Source organism: Nicotiana tabacum, chromosome 7, assembly GCF_000715075.1.
Source record: "Nicotiana tabacum cultivar K326 chromosome 7, ASM71507v2, whole genome shotgun sequence".
Classification (NCBI taxonomy): domain Eukaryota; kingdom Viridiplantae; phylum Streptophyta; class Magnoliopsida; order Solanales; family Solanaceae; genus Nicotiana; species Nicotiana tabacum.
In genome coordinates this window covers 124,735,843-124,751,925 of record NC_134086.1, presented here as the reverse complement: position 1 = coordinate 124,751,925, position 16,083 = coordinate 124,735,843, and positions in this window count along the sequence as shown.

Genomic DNA, 16,083 nt, shown 5'->3' with positions numbered 1-16,083 from the left:
TTTTAGGATTTTATTCTGGTTTGTTTCATTTGTCTTGTTGTTCAAACCATACCACCGGTAGTCTAAAGCAAATTCGGTCTTCTATTATTTCCAGTTTTCTTTTGTTTAGTCCTTTTATCATTTTTATTCAACGCCGATTCTAGTGACATGACTTGCACACACAATTTGGGCCTAATCTTAAAAGTTAATCATAAAACCCCGAGAAGGTGATCAAAGCATTTAAAGAAAATAAGGACGGTTTGAGATTATTCAGAGCCCGAGTTATATGGAACTGGGGAAAGTAAAACACAAAGAAAACCGTTAAAAGAAAGATTCGCCAAATTGGCATGAGGGTCGTTCATGATAATGAGAGTGTCGCCCAACGGTGCTTTAGAAATGACAAATGAAAAAGCAAATGTTGAATATAATTGTCAAGTCCAACACCATCAGAAGAGGCTACAAATCTTTGTTTAAATTGTATTGTTTGCACTTGACATGTTTGAAGACTGGAATGACGAAGGCATTTTGTTCTGCTACATAAACACTTTATCCTTCGTTACCCCTTTTGAGCCTTATTTATTTTCTTTCATACCCCTCGTTCGGAATCAGTAGCAACGAAGAAAAAAAAAGAAAGAAATAAAACAACAAAATGAAAAAAAAGAAAAGAAAAGAAAAGAAAACAGAGGTGATAACAAAAAAAAGAAGGGAACGTCAAATGAAAACAGAGGAATTGGGAACTACGTTTGACCTGATTCCTCAAAGAGGATACGTAGGCACTTCACGGCTCGGTCATAGTTTTGAAAAATGAAAAAAAAACACAATTAAAATAATCCCCAAGCAAAAACTGGGGCAAATGTTGCGTTTATTGTAAATAAATCTAGTTCTGAAGGTTGTAATTAATAACCCAAAATCGATGCATTTTTGAGCCTTTAATACCCTTTCTTTCTATCCTATCCAAAAACCCACATTACTGTCCAAAGAAAGACCTTCTGATCAGTCTTCAAAAGATGCCAAGTCAGACAAATGGAGAGTCTTACCGGTGAACATAACATTCTGTTCCACAGCAGAAAGGACTCTAATCTCCAGCAGAAAGAGTCATACCGGTGACACTCCAAATCCCCAGCTGGAAAGGGATACAAATGAGAAAGTCTTATCGGTGAAAACCTTCACAGGCACCATAAGGCGATGAAAGCTGAGAGAAAAACCAAAAATGAGAGAGACTTGATAGTGAAAACCCTTCGGGCACTACAAGTCGAATAGGATTGAGAATCAGATGGGGAATTGCCAATTGAAGATCTTGAAAGATGATTGGCGGTAGAGGATAGGCCACATATGCATGTCATGACCATTAGAGTCGGTATCTGCGTTTGATAGGTTTTTATTTATAGTTTCTTTTGTTAAAGAGTCATCTTTTTCCTTTGTCTTTTTTATTCTGTTCCCTTTTATCTTTTTCCTTTCATCGAAAAATTCCCCAATAGAGTTTGTTTGGTCAGAACAAGTGAGAATTGACTTCAAAATATGCCATCAGCTTTCCAATTTTACAAAATGAGATCTGACTAGTACATCCAAATGGTATAGTCAGCAAGGAACAAGTGCGAGGCCAGTGTCAAGAAAGATATCCCCAGCAAAAGGGAATTGACAAAGGATTGACGAGTATCAAGAGGGATATCTTTGACAAAACCAAGGTTATAAACCTCAAGGCCAAGGCCCATGAACAGAGCAAGGAGAGCAGTGAGCATGATTTGGCGAAATCCATACTAGACTAAAAGGTCGGGGAAATGCCAGTTTCCAAGCTATGCCACAAAAGAAGAGGGATATCCCCAGCAGAAAGGGATTATCCCCAGCAAATAATATCGTCCCCCAACAAGTTGTGGAACGCAGAGCAAGGAAGGAGAAAGGGAAAGCCATCCCAGTAGGAGTATCACAACCAACCACCATGTTTTAAACTAACAAATTTTGTTTGATTTGAAACAGGTAAAGGTAATGGCATTGATTCCAGAAATGCATGCACAAGGGATATTATCAAACTGGGGCAGAAATGTTTCCTTCCATTTAGGAAATTTTCTGGAAGTCAGGTACTCATTCGGGGAAGAATAAAGATAACGTCAGTCTCAAGGGAAGTGGTCGTAGAACCAGTGTTGCCCCAACATAATAAGTTTCAATGTAGGAAGTTGTTCCCCAGCAAAGGGATGAAACTTGAGCTCAGAAAAAGCAAGAGGTCAGCATTATTCCCAACAGCCTTCCGAAGAGTGAAGCACTAGTTCTGAAGGAATCAAATCCCCCAGCAGTGTTATCCTCGACAACGTTATCCCCAGCTGATAACATTTTACCCCATAATAATAATAATAATAATAATAATAATAATAATAATAATAATAATAATAATAATAATAATAATAATAATAATAATAATAATAATAATAATAATAATAATAATAATAATAATAATAATAATAATAATAATAATAATAATAATAATAATAATAATAATAATAATAATAATAATAATAATAATAATAATAATAATAATAATAATAATAATAATAATAATAATAATAATAATAATAATAATAATAATAATAATAATAATAATAATAATAATAATAATAATAATAATAATAATAATAATAATAATAATAATGCAGGGGAATGAAACATCCTACTCAAAAGGAAGTAGTTCTGGAAGGAGTAAGATAACATATTTACTCAGCAGAGTTATCTTCAGCAGTGTTATCCCCAGCGGATCATCGAGATGTAGAAGCATCTTCGACGGATTTTCGACCAAATTTCAAGAGGGTCGGACAACCCATAATGGGGAAGGAAGAAAGGGAAAATTCATCCCCGGCAAAATAATCCCCAGCAAGTTTTGAGGTAAGATATTTTCAAGTCTTAAGGATATGACGGGTTCATCCGCCCTCAAATAGGATATGTTGGGTTCATCCGCCCTCAAACAGGATATGTTGGGTTCATCCGCCCTCAAATAGGATATGTTGGGTTCATCCGCCCTCAAATAGGATCTTATTTTCGAAGTTGTTGTCGAAGACAGGTGCCCACCTAAATAACGAGAGGAATACTTTTTTCTTATTTGTTCATTTCATGTTCTAGGTCGCCCACCAGTATAATGCGGACATACCACATTTCTGTCTTTACATTTTTGTTCTAGGTCGCCCACCAGTATAATGCGGGAATACTTTCTGTTCTAGGTCGCCCACCAGTAAAATGCGAGAATACTTTCTGTCCTAGGTCGCCCACCAGTAAAATGCGGGAATACTTTATGTTCTAGGTCGCCCACCAGTATAATGCGGGAATACATTCATGTTCTAGGTCGCCCACCAGTATAATGCGGGAATACATTCATGTTCTAGGCCGCCCACCAGTATGATGCGGGAATACTTTTTGTTCTAGGTCGCCCACCAGTAAAATGCGGGAATACTTTCTGTTCTAGGTCACCCACCAGTAAAATGCGGGAATACTTTCTGTTCTAGGTCGCCCACCAGTAAAATGCGGGAATACTTTCTGTCCTAGGTCGCCCACCAGTAAAATGCGGGAATACTTTCCGTTCTAGGTCGCCCACCAGTATAATGCGGGAATACATTCATGTTCTAGGTCGCCCACCAGTATAATGCGGGAATACTTTCTGTTCTAGGTCGCCCACCAGTAAAATGCGGGAATACTTTCTGTTCTAGGTCGCCCACCAGTAAAATGCGGGAATACTTTCTGTTCTAGGTCGCCCACCAGTAAAATACGGGAATACTTTCTGTTCTAGGTCGCCCACCAGTAAAATGCGGGAATACATTCATGTTCTAGGTCGCCCACCAGTATAATGCGGGAATACTTTCTGTTCTAGGTCGCCCACCAGTAAAATGCGGGAATACTTTCTGTTCTAGGTCGCCCACCAGTAAAATGCGGGAATACTTTCTGTTCTAGGTCGCCCACCAGTAAAATGCGGGAATACTTTCTGTTCTAGGTCGCCCACCAGTATAATGCGGGAATACATTCATGTTCTAGGTCGCCCACCAGTATAATGCGGGAATACTTTCTGTTCTAGGTCGCCCACCAGTAAAATGCGGGAATACTTTCTGTTCTAGGTCGCCCACCAGTAAAATGCGGGAATACATTCATGTTCTAGGTCGCCCACCAGTATAATGCGGGAATACTTTCTGTTCTAGGTCGCCCACCAGTAAAATGCGGGAATACTTTCTGTTCTAGGTCGCCCACCAGTAAAATGCGGGAATACTTTCTGTTCTAGGTCGCCCACCAGTAAAATGCGGGAATACTTTCTGTTCTAGGTCGCCCACCAGTAAAATGCGGGAATACTTTCTGTTCTAGGTCGCCCACCAGTAAAATGCGGGAATACTTTCTGTTCTAGGTCACCCACCAGTAAAATGCGGGAATACTTTCTGTTCTAGGTCGCCCACCAGTAAAATGCGGGAATACTTTCTGTTCTAGGTCGCCCACCAGTATAATGCGGGAATACATTTCATGTCTTTACCATTAGGCGCCCACCTGTATAACAAGGGAATACATTCCAGTCTTTACTTTTCAAGTGTTGAAGTTGGGAGCCCGCCCATAGAACAGAGGCATACACATTAGTCTTTACATTTCAAGTATTGAAGTTGGGAGCCCACCCATAATAACAGAGGCATACATTCAGTCTTTTCATTTCAAGTGTTGAAGTTGGGAGCCCGCCCATATAACAGAGGCATACATTTCAAGATCAAGTCAGAAGACAATAAAACAGAGGGTTACAACAAGAATCCCTAGCAGGAAACAATAAAAATCCCCAGCACCGGGAAACAGAAGGTTGCAACAAGAGGTCCCAGCACAAATTTAGGCGCATGAGTCAAAAGGAAGAAAGGACGCGTCTTGAAAGAAGCAGCTGGTGAACATTAAATCATGCCCAGCATAACAAGTCTGATGAAGAGAGCTGTACCCACCAGAGGAACCGCCGAAAAGCTTGATGAAGAAAGCCATGTCCCTAGCGGACCGAGCAAAATGATGAAAACTGGTATTCAGAAAAGCAAAGGGCCAGTATCATTCCAAAATTTACGGAAGAAAAGCACCGGATGAAACACAAGCCGACAAGAAAGCAAGGCAACAAGAACAAATTGCAGTCTAGCATAGCTTCTTGTTTTCTTTTAAGCACGGTGTAACAAGGAGATCGGTAAGCTGGAATAACAGCATGCAACAGCAGTAACATTGCAGTCCCACGGTAGTCCCAGCTACCAAAACTTCCCGAACTACATTAACCTGATTCCCCTTTAGCCAGGGATATGTAGGAAACCTTTGAAGCAAAGGTTCGGTTAAATCTTTTTCAAAAAAATGCTTCACACGGAGTACTCGGATGGGAAAAATCGCTCGCTTTATCTTTGCGCGAAAACCCTAAAAGAACCTGGCCCTGTGTTCCTAGTGTAAGCACGTGATTTTTTCCCTATATGAGAATTACTCCCAAAAAATTCAAAATCAAATGATTTTCCTTGGTGTGCAATTTTGTGAGATTTTGTGATATTTTTGGATATTTATTTGTATTTGTCTGTGTTTGCTTATTTGTTAAATTAATAAAAAATACAAAAATATGTCGCATTTTGCATGTAGGATTTAATTCTACAATTTGTTAGTAATTAAGTTTGTTTACAAAAAATGAAAATTACAAAAATAGGCATCTTTTGCATTTTTAGCATTTAATGTCCAAATATACAATTTTATGCTTAATTATTACTTAATTGTGCGTTAATTGTTATTGGAAGTTAATTTGCGCTTTTATAACTTAATTTAGTTCTTAATAATAATTTAAGTATTTTTATAATTTAGTTTTAGAAAAATAAAAGAAGAAAAAAAGAAAACAAAAATACAAAAAATCGGAATTGGGCCTCTTCTTCAAATTCAAGCTACAAGCCCAAAAAAATACCCAATCTTCCCAAACGACCCAGTCCATTTCGAACTGGGTCGACCCGGTCCGCCCCATTAACCTAAATACCCAACACCCCTCAACATTTTTTTTCAAAAAAAACACAAAAGAAAGAAAAGAAACAAAAACCCTAAAAAACATAAAAAACTACCCGCCCCCTCCATCTTCTTCCTCTCCAAAACCTTCATCCCAAGCCATCCATGGCTGCCTCCCATGGCTTCTTCTGCGTCCACGCCCAAACACCACCACCAAACAGGCCCGTCAACCATCACCCACTGCCCGAACGAACCCAACTGCTGTTGCGTCGTCCGCTTCAAGCTCGCACTACTACTTTTGTCTCTCGCTGCTGCCCTTGTTTCTGAAACCCCATGGATGCCATGTTTGCAGCTCGTCGCTGCTGACTCCATGGTTGACCGAACGCACCGAACAACTTCAAGCTGGAACAACCGAACGCACGAACAGCTGCTTCTGTTTCGCGAGCTGCTGCCTCACTTCGTCTTCTTCAAGCTTGAGCATCGCCATGGCCAAGCCGTCTCCGAGCTGTTGCCTCACCTTCATCTTCTTCGTCGTCCGCTTCAAGCTCGCGCTGGTGCTTCATCTTCCCCATACGAACGACCTTCGTTACTGCTTCGTCTTCGCGCGAACAACTGAACGCACCCTAGCTGCTTCTGTTTCGCATCGACTGCCGCTACTTTTTCGACGTACTTCTTAAAGTCGAGTTCGTCGTTGAGTTAGTCGTTGAGTCCGGACAGATTTATTCCCATTTGAGGTTCGTCAAAACAGTCCATACAATCGAATTCGTCGTTGTTCATCTCCGGTTAGTAGTTTTTGAGTTTTATTTTGTCCGTATTTTGTTTTGATATTTTCGAATCTAAAATCCGCAAATGTTTATTTTGTTCATGTCTATGGTTAGATACTTGATTTTTGGTTTTGTTCATGTTCATATGTTTTGTTAAATTGATTTTCAGATTTCAAAATAGAAGTTTAATTAGTTGTTTTCATGTTTATTTCATGTTTGTATTATTGTTTAGGTAAATATTTGTTAGTTTAATGATTGTCGAATTCAAATTGAAATTTAATTAATTATTTCTTCAATTTGTTTCATGTTGTTATGTATTTTCCAGAAATTATTAATGTTGTTTGAGTCATGTGAATCCGTCATGTTTTGTTGCTTAAAAAATAGATTTAGTTCATGTTCATCTTAGTTTGAAGTTCATGTTTAAATCCAGTGCTTTAATGTGAGTTTATGTGGGTTTTTGATTTGTTGATTTAGTTTGAATCATATATTTTTGTTGTTTGTATTGTTGTATCTTTGCTCATCCATTAATGGTCTAAATTAACCAGGATTGATTCCCAATATGGTTGATTCATTCTATTAATTTTGAGTTGTGGTGTTCATCGTGTTCGTGTAATTTGTTGTTGAAGATTGTTGAGAAATTGGTCATCTTGGCTATATTTTGGTTAAGTTATGATTAATCGATTGTTTAGAGCTGATGGGGGTAATTTGGTAAATTGCATTGCATTCGGGGGTAGAATGATAATTGCAATAAGGTCGGAGGGGTAGTCTGGTAATTGAACATTATTATAATTGTTTATGTAGGCATGAGAGACAAAATATAATGGGGTGGAGTTTTGATGTACTTGTTTAACATAATGGGGGACAAGACAAAACATAATGGGAAGGAATATTGTACTTATTTAATGTAAGCATGGGGGACAAATTGTAATGGGTTGTGGTGGATGTATTTATTTAATGTAGGCATGGGGGACAAGGTTTAAAATAAAGAAAACATTAATAAGTGGGACAAAGCATGTCATTGGGGGAATAAAAGGGGAGAAGATTTTTGAGAAAAAAGGGGGACGAGAATTAGACTGGAACATTGAGAGGAAAAGGGGTTGAACATTATTGAGAGGACTTAGAGATTATTATTTGGGAGAATATTTTTGAGGGTAATAGATTCTGGAAAACATCTCAAGAGTGTTAGAGAGTAAAAGAGAAAGACAACTTGAACTTCTACTTGAATAAATTCCGTTTGTCTTTTCTCGAGTGTTATTCAAAAATTCGAAACTACTGCATCTTGTATCCGTCTCTCTTCTGCTTTGACTGTGATTGCACTTTGGTATTGCTGATTTTTCAATCCGCTGTTGGGTTATTCTACTGGTTGTTACTGGTTTTGCGGTGTTGCCGAATCTGCTATTGATGTGGTATTATTGCCGCTGACTTCTCCTTCTTTTGTTCTTGTACTGCTGTTTCCAGGTACACATTTGTACAATCTCGGCTTGAAGCAAAAAAATGAAATATTAATCAGGCTTTGTTCCTGTTGAATTCCTCCTGTTTAGATTTGTGGTTGAATATAATTTTTCTTTCTTTGTATAAAGATGTAGTTGAATGATTAATGAGTAATGAGGTTGCATATGTATAATTTCTTTATCTAATAATGTTAGTTTAAATTAATCGAAGAATAATTAATCTGTTTTTGATATTATTGTGTATCTATCTCATGTTCTAGCATTAGTAAATAACAGAATATAAAAATGAAAGCAGTTTTTCTTTGTACAAACTCGATCGCAATTTTCCATTCGCATTAGCCGTAAACTAATAACTAATAAGTTACGTTTTTCAGCATGTAAATAATTAAGAGATTTTCTTTTATTTTAGAGATGAATTTAATAGAAAATATAGTCACTGTAGGTTTATCCTTAAAATAAAATGAGACGAGCCTCGCCAAATAAATCACACATCGTTGGGGCCCTCAATAAATACATAACCATTGACTAGACTTTGGATTTGGTCGTTTAATGAACGTTCACGGCCTCTTCCTAAAATAACAATACATTAGTCTCTTTAGGACGCGCCTTAATAAATCTTACCTTCTTAAACTCTGGTGCACATTTATGTGACCCAAATCCAAATCTCAACGGAGTCGAAATGTGTTTCTAATCACGGGTACATTGATTGTGACGTGGTTCGAGATGCGTGTCCATGACGTTGCAAATTTCTTTTAAAAATAAGAATGAGATGAGCCTCGCCGAATAAAAATACAAAATTGCGGGGCCCTCAGTAAATATTTGCTTTAAAATTGCTTAGACTTCGGGATGGACCGTTTAGCAAATCCACGACCCTACCCAAAGTAGATGATACGCTAGTCGCTTTAGGCACGCCTTTAATAATTTAATTTCCTTAAACTCGGGTGCACATTGATATGGCCCAAATTCAAAATCTCAACGGCGTCAAAGTGTGTCAACGACCACGGGTACATTGATTGTAACGCGGTTCGAGATACATTTTCACAACGTTGCAATTCCTTGTAAATAATAATAATAATTATGAAAGCGGTAAAAAGTTAAAATTTGCACATAGGTTCAACAGGTATTAAATCAGATGATCAAGCCGAATATAACAGTTGAGCGACCGTGCTAGAACCACGGAACTCGGGAATGTCTAACACCTTCTCCCGGGTTAACAGAATTCCTTATCCGGATTTCTGGTACGCAGACTGTAATATGGAGTCATTCTTTTCCTCGATTCGGGATTAAAATTGGTGACTTGGGACACCCTAAATCTCCCAAGTGGCGACTCTGAAATAAACAAACCAATCTCGTTTCGATTGTCCTTTAATTGGAAAAAACTCCCTACGCCCTCGCGGGGGCGGAAAAAAGGAGGTGTGACAGGCCCCATCTGTAAACAAAGGTTGATTTCCCCGATCGTGGCCCTCTAGGACCCATCGAAAGCCTTCACATTCATGTTTCCTACCTGTATCTCATGGAACCCCTTATCCAACCTTTTTAGAGTGTCCAATAGACAAATATTTATGCTTGAACCTCCGTCAACTAGGGCCCTGGCAATGAACTTGTCTTCAAATTGCACCGTAATATGCAATGCTCGATTGTGATTCAATCCCTCAGGCGGTAGTTCATCTTCGTGGAATATGATCTTATGATTTTCCAGTACTTTCCCAACCATGTTGGCCATTTCTCCGCCAGTGATGTTATTAGGTACGTAAGCCTCGCTCAACACTTTCATTAAAGCGTTCTTATGTGCCTCTGAATTTTGCAACAGTGACAAGATAGATATTTGAGCAGGGACTTTGTTCAGATGGTCAACAATAGAATACTCCTTTGCTTGTACTTTCCTCCATAGGTCATCTGGCCCGGTCTCAATGATAGGTTGCCTAGTACTGGCCTCCTTACTTGAACCTCCCAAATGTTCAAGTGTATAGACTCTTCCGGTTCTAGTCATTCCTTGTGCAGCGTCAGATTCCTCTACCTTGGCCTTCCCTTTTCGCCGAGCCTCAGCAACATAATCCCAGGGTATTGATTTTAAGTTGAATGGAGGTGTAGTTGATACCATCACTGTGAAAGGTGTCACCACTTCTACTTCAAGTGGAACAAGGGTGGATGCAGGCGGAGCCACCTCTACCTCGAATGGAACTGATGCAGTTACCTCAACCTCGATTGGTGACTGAGTCTGTACCACGATAGGAGTAAGTGTGACTGCAACTTTAAAGTCATCGCCTTCTCGAATAAGCCCAATCGACCCCTCAGGGTCCCATTCTTCATTCGTCTCTATCACATGTATGTCACCACCTCTATGATCAGGGAGGGGGTTGTCGCGGACATTAGGTGCGGCTTCTTTTACCTGTATGACCTTGTTGTCAATTAGCATTTGGATCTTATCCTTCAATGTTCGGCACTCAGCAGTGGTGTGCCCCTTCATACCAGAATGGTACGCATAAGTTTTGTTCAGATTGATACATTGGGATGGGTTTTCTAATGCCACAACGGGAATAGGAGTTACGTAACCTACGACTTTCAACCTTTCATACAACTGGTCGATGGGCTCAGCAATGTCGGTGTATTGTCTGGGTGGGTTTCGATCGAAGTTGGGTCTTGGTCTTGGAAAGTTTTGGCGAGTTGGGGCTGATTGAAAATGGGATGTTTGGGAGTTATAGGTGTAATGGACAATGGCTGGTTGGGAATATCTGGGAGATGCAGGCTGATATATAGGTGGTGATGCTTGGTATGTGGGTGGAGGTGTTTGACATGGTGGAGGTGTTTGGTATGTGAGTGGAGGTGTTTGATATGTAAGTGGAGATTTCGGGCCTTGGGCCACCATTACTGCCCAATATCTCTCTTCTTTGATATGCTGCCTGATTGTAATGCCTTGTTTATGGCCTGTAGTGCCGCAAAATTCGTTACCATCCCGCTCTTGATTCCTTATTCGATTCTTTCTCAGAGTTTGATAATATCAGAGAATTTATGATTTTCGATAACCATCAACCTTTCATAATATTGCGGACCCAGTGCTCTGACGAAGAATTTATTCATTTGTTCCTCGTCCAAGAAGACCTGACCTTGGCCGCTTCCGACCTCCAACGAGTAGCATACTCGCGAAAAGTCTCAGTAGGTTTCTTCTTAAGATTCTGAATGCAGAAAACATCTGGTGCATTCTCTATATTGAACCTGAACCGGTCTATGAAATTTGACGCCATACTCACCCAATTAGACCATTTCTTGGGATCTTAGCTAATGTACCAAGACAAAGCAATCTTCAGTAAGACTCCTCATAAAGAGTTTCATTCGGATCTTTTCATCTTTCTCGACCCCTACAAGCTAGTCATAGTAGGTCCTCATATGAACCCTGGGATCACCTATGGCATCGAACATTTTAAACTTTGGAGGTTTGTATCCCTCCGATAGTTCTACATATGGCTGGATGCATAGGTCTTCATAGTTCAACCCTTTCATTCCTTTGCCACCTTGAACTCGGCTGGTCAGCTTCTTGAGTTCTTCAGCCATGTTTTTAATGAGCATGTCCTTTTTGGAGGATTCCGGTGTATAGGAGATGGGTTGGATGGAGTGAGGTACGGTTTCTACTTATATAGGGTTGCTTTGATGGGTGCCAGGGACTTGGGTATAGTGATGGTCGTTGGTGGAGTTTTGGGGATCGGATATGGGTTGTGGTGTGTTTTGGGAAGTGTGGTAAGTAGTGGTTGGTGGGTACTGAATTGGTTGATGGTGATGTTGTGACGGAGTCGGTATTGGCAATGGATTGAGATTTTGGGGTGGAGTTGCATATTGATTTGGTGCGGGAAGATTTTATGGATGTTGGTTTTATGTGTTTTGGGGAAGTGATGGGTTCTTTGTATTTTGTTGGTTGATATCGGGGACATTCAGGGTGAGTGACAAGTTTGCCAAGTTGCGAACCTGCTCAAGCTCTCCTTGTAATTCCAATATCTTTTGTTACAATTTCAGGACTAGATCATTTGGGGCCGGAGTACTACGGTCATCTGAGGTTTCTGCGTTCTCAACATTCTTCTTTTGGATACCACTTAAGTCGTCCATTTTTGCTTTTCCTCTGCCTTTTGTATTGCTTGGAGGAGGAGGAGGTGGAGGGCCTCTAGATCTGGTATGATATGCTGATGAGGCCAGTATGAGTGAACCAACCTAAGGGAATGGGAATAATCAAAAATAAGAGAAAAAAACAAAAAGGTAACAAGTCAGTGAGGATTCTGAAATGTTTGCTGTATTTAAACATATATTGCGGAAATGTAAATTCGCGTCTTAATTTGGAAGCCTCTTTGTGCCCGAGGTAGGCCTAGCGACAAATAAATTTGGAGAACTTTAAATGCCAATAAATGCCTCATTTCATAATATAAAAATAGATGAATCCCAAAACGACACTAAGATAATAAAAATAAGTCACTACTGGCACTTGGCCTTATTACATTTAGGAAAGCAAATAAATCTAGCCTATTTGGTCCCAAAAGGACCTTCCTCAAGATGAATGCTCTTGTCGATCAAATCTTCCAGTTCCCGTAGGTTTGTCAATAAGAATGCCTTTGCCAGATGTCTTCCTTCGTTTCCCTCAGCGTTCTGGCAGTCGGTGACTCTCTTTCACACTTTTCCTTCCAATTCCATCAGACTATATTCCAGGTATTCCAGCTTTTCACTAGATTTGACGGCCCTTTCTTTCCATTCACTGACTTGGTCATTTGATGGAAGATTTCTCCACCAATCTAGAAAGAGTGATAGCGTGCTAACCATACCGAAGCTGGGGACCTCGTGCCTCATTTTCTGCAAAACAAAAGGGTTAGGCCTTTCTCCCCCACCAGACTCGACTATTTATACATTCATGATTAGCATATTGGCATTTAGTTCTCCAAATTAATACACATAACGTGGTTGTGTCCGTTAGGATTATGGAAACCCCGGTGGACTTTGGATATGGCTCATCTTAAAGGATCATTATGTGGACAACATAATTGATCCGACTAGGTTTGACCATGATGCATGCACAATTTTGACCAAAGTAAGGTTACTATAGGGTTTTAGACTGGTACCCTCAAGCAGATAACTTGAGGCGAAAATGCATGGAACCATTGACTGCACCGCTGATCGACTGGTTTTATGGCAAATAAGACTTTCCGACTTTAAGGGTAATAAATAGGAAGAACACAACCACTCATTAAGCGTTGCTATAGGATTTGATACGCACGAGTGGAATATGATGTGGAACATGATTTATACAACAATTAATAGCATGTAGTTAGATATTTGCATGTAGGAAAAATAAATACAGTATATAAATAATTGAAATACAGTTACGGAAAAGGAAAATAAAGAGACAAGTCAGTTTCATGAATAAAGGAAATATAAATGCTTAAAATAGGCAGTTAAATTCAAATAAGGGGAAAGGGTACGAGATAAAGCATGCTTGGACTAATTCATAAAAATAAGTACGTTATGATAAGAGCCTAAAGGTATCCCTAGAAGAGTCGCCATGTTGTCACGCCCCTTTTTTTTCCCTCCTCAGAGAGAGTCTGGATTTCGACATTCATGGGGGTAATAACTCATTTCCTTTTTGGGAATTTGGGTTTTGATGAGTTGCCACCTAACGGATTATGGTGCGTTAGGGCACCTAGAGCGATTAACTCTTGGATTGGTTTGCATTACCGGAGATTTAGGGTAAGGGCTCGAAATAACCTTGAGGGGAAGGTGTTAGGCACCCCTCTCGTTCCACAACTGTGGATCCCGACCGAACTTATATTTGTGAATTAGTCCTTAGCAAATAAGTAATTGAAACACATAATTGCAGATAAAGCATGTTGGACATTGCATGACTCAAATAATAAGACAAAGAATTTGACCAACTTGTGTACATATAGAGAAGTAAAGTTTTAGGTAAAGGGAATTTGGGAAGGAGGGGTCCTAGGTTGGTTAGCCTACAGGATCACCCAACTCAATGCCCGGTAAACACTCCTCAATGAGGGGCTACACGTGACATTAGCGCGTAGTCAACATATCCCATTCTACCCAAGTCCCTCCCCTTGGCCATAGCCTAAAGCGTTCTAATAACCTCGACAATGTCCTATGCGTGCACAACCCGTCCCTTCCTTGTGGCCCTGGAGGTATTTTAGGACCTCTAAATCTGGGCAGTTTTAGACAACCCCTAAGGTGCTTTAAAAGAAGAAAATTCTAGGCGACATGCAAAAACACATAGGACTTAACATACAAATGCAAACAGAAACACTTAAGACCTAAATAAGCGGCACGTCTCAAACACAAACAAGAGCAGTTTTTATTAGAGAAAAGACCTAAACAAGATATCTAAGTGGATGTCAATGCACAGAATTATGCAACTTTGCTTTTTTTATTTATAAACTTGACAGTAAACTTTTCATAATAAACTTGACAGTAAGGTCCTAATCAGTTTGCCTACTGATTTTAAACCTGTTGAGTCTGAACAACTTTAAGTGGCAAAATACGATTTCAGAGTTGCAGAATTTAAAAATGCCCTATAGACTTGCCTAAACACAGAACAGTGATGTCCTAAGAGCATGATAACTACGTTGATATAGTAAAATAGTGATCAATTTTAAAACGGACTCTTGAGTTCCTATATGCATACTTTCTAGCAGTAGTGAATAAAGGCAGTGTTTAAAAGATCGATTAAGGAAACAGACAATTGATTAAGCCAATTTCAAATGAAATGACACGAATTAGACTGATTTATGTAACTAAATTGATTTTAATTCTATAGGCCGAATTATTGATTTTATTCCCTATAAGTATGATATCTAATTATTAAGAGCTGATGTTAGAAACTTATAGGCATGATTTCTAGTAAAAATAAATATAAATGTCCGTTGTAACAGAAATCAAACTTGATCACATTCAAAGGCATGATGTCTAATTATAAAGTCATTTAGGTCCTGTAGGCATGATTTCTATTATTGGAACCCTATAGGCATGATTTCTATTATTGGAATCCTATAGGCATGGTTATTAGTATGGTAAAGCAAACATAGCAAGTATATTAACAAGATCTTATAGGCATGGTTTCTACCCGTATTACCCCACAAATATATGACTACCCACCCCTTTTCACTAATCACCCCAATATTCGTTTACAATAAATATTACAAACCAACATTGAATGAATTACCTTAATAGATAAAGAAAAATAAGAAGTTACACTATAAGGAGCTTGCAAGTAGGCCCATATTTCCAGAACCTCAACTGCTCATATTGTTTCATAGCCTTTCTCAATATCCGGGTGAGTCAGAGTTCCCTAAGAACCTCAAGGGATCCTGGGCAGTTCTCACACCCAAATTTTACAACCATATTTGAATAAGTGCAGTGTGGAAGGGCCAGCTTTAATTCACCAGAGTTCAGAGGGATCTCATAGGGATCCCTAAGCAGTCACACATTAGATGGGCAAAACTTAGGGATATAAGAATAGAGTGAGAGTGCTTGACATAGTTTTGAAAAAGAATTTAATTAGGAAAATAATTTGAAAAGAGACTTGAAAATAGTTTTGTAAAATAACAGAGGAGTTATTCAATAAGACAGTTCTGAAAAGGGTAGGGCAATCAAAAAACAACAGACCAACCTTAGAACCAAAATAGGTTCAACATCACACATAGAATAAAGAATCAAGACATGTTTAGTACCACAAGCTTTCACATAGGGGTAAATGGGAATTGAGGACAAGTAAAACACATAATGGTAAACACATAGCAGGCAGAAGACTTTGGAATTGGTACATATATGCTCAGAAACACTGATTACACATAGTCATAGAATCAACAATGCTTAAGGGGTTCAGTATAGGATCAACATAATTTAAAATCAATCCAAGAATCATACAAGTTTAGGAGTGCTGACTACTTTACAAGGAGATTCATACCAGA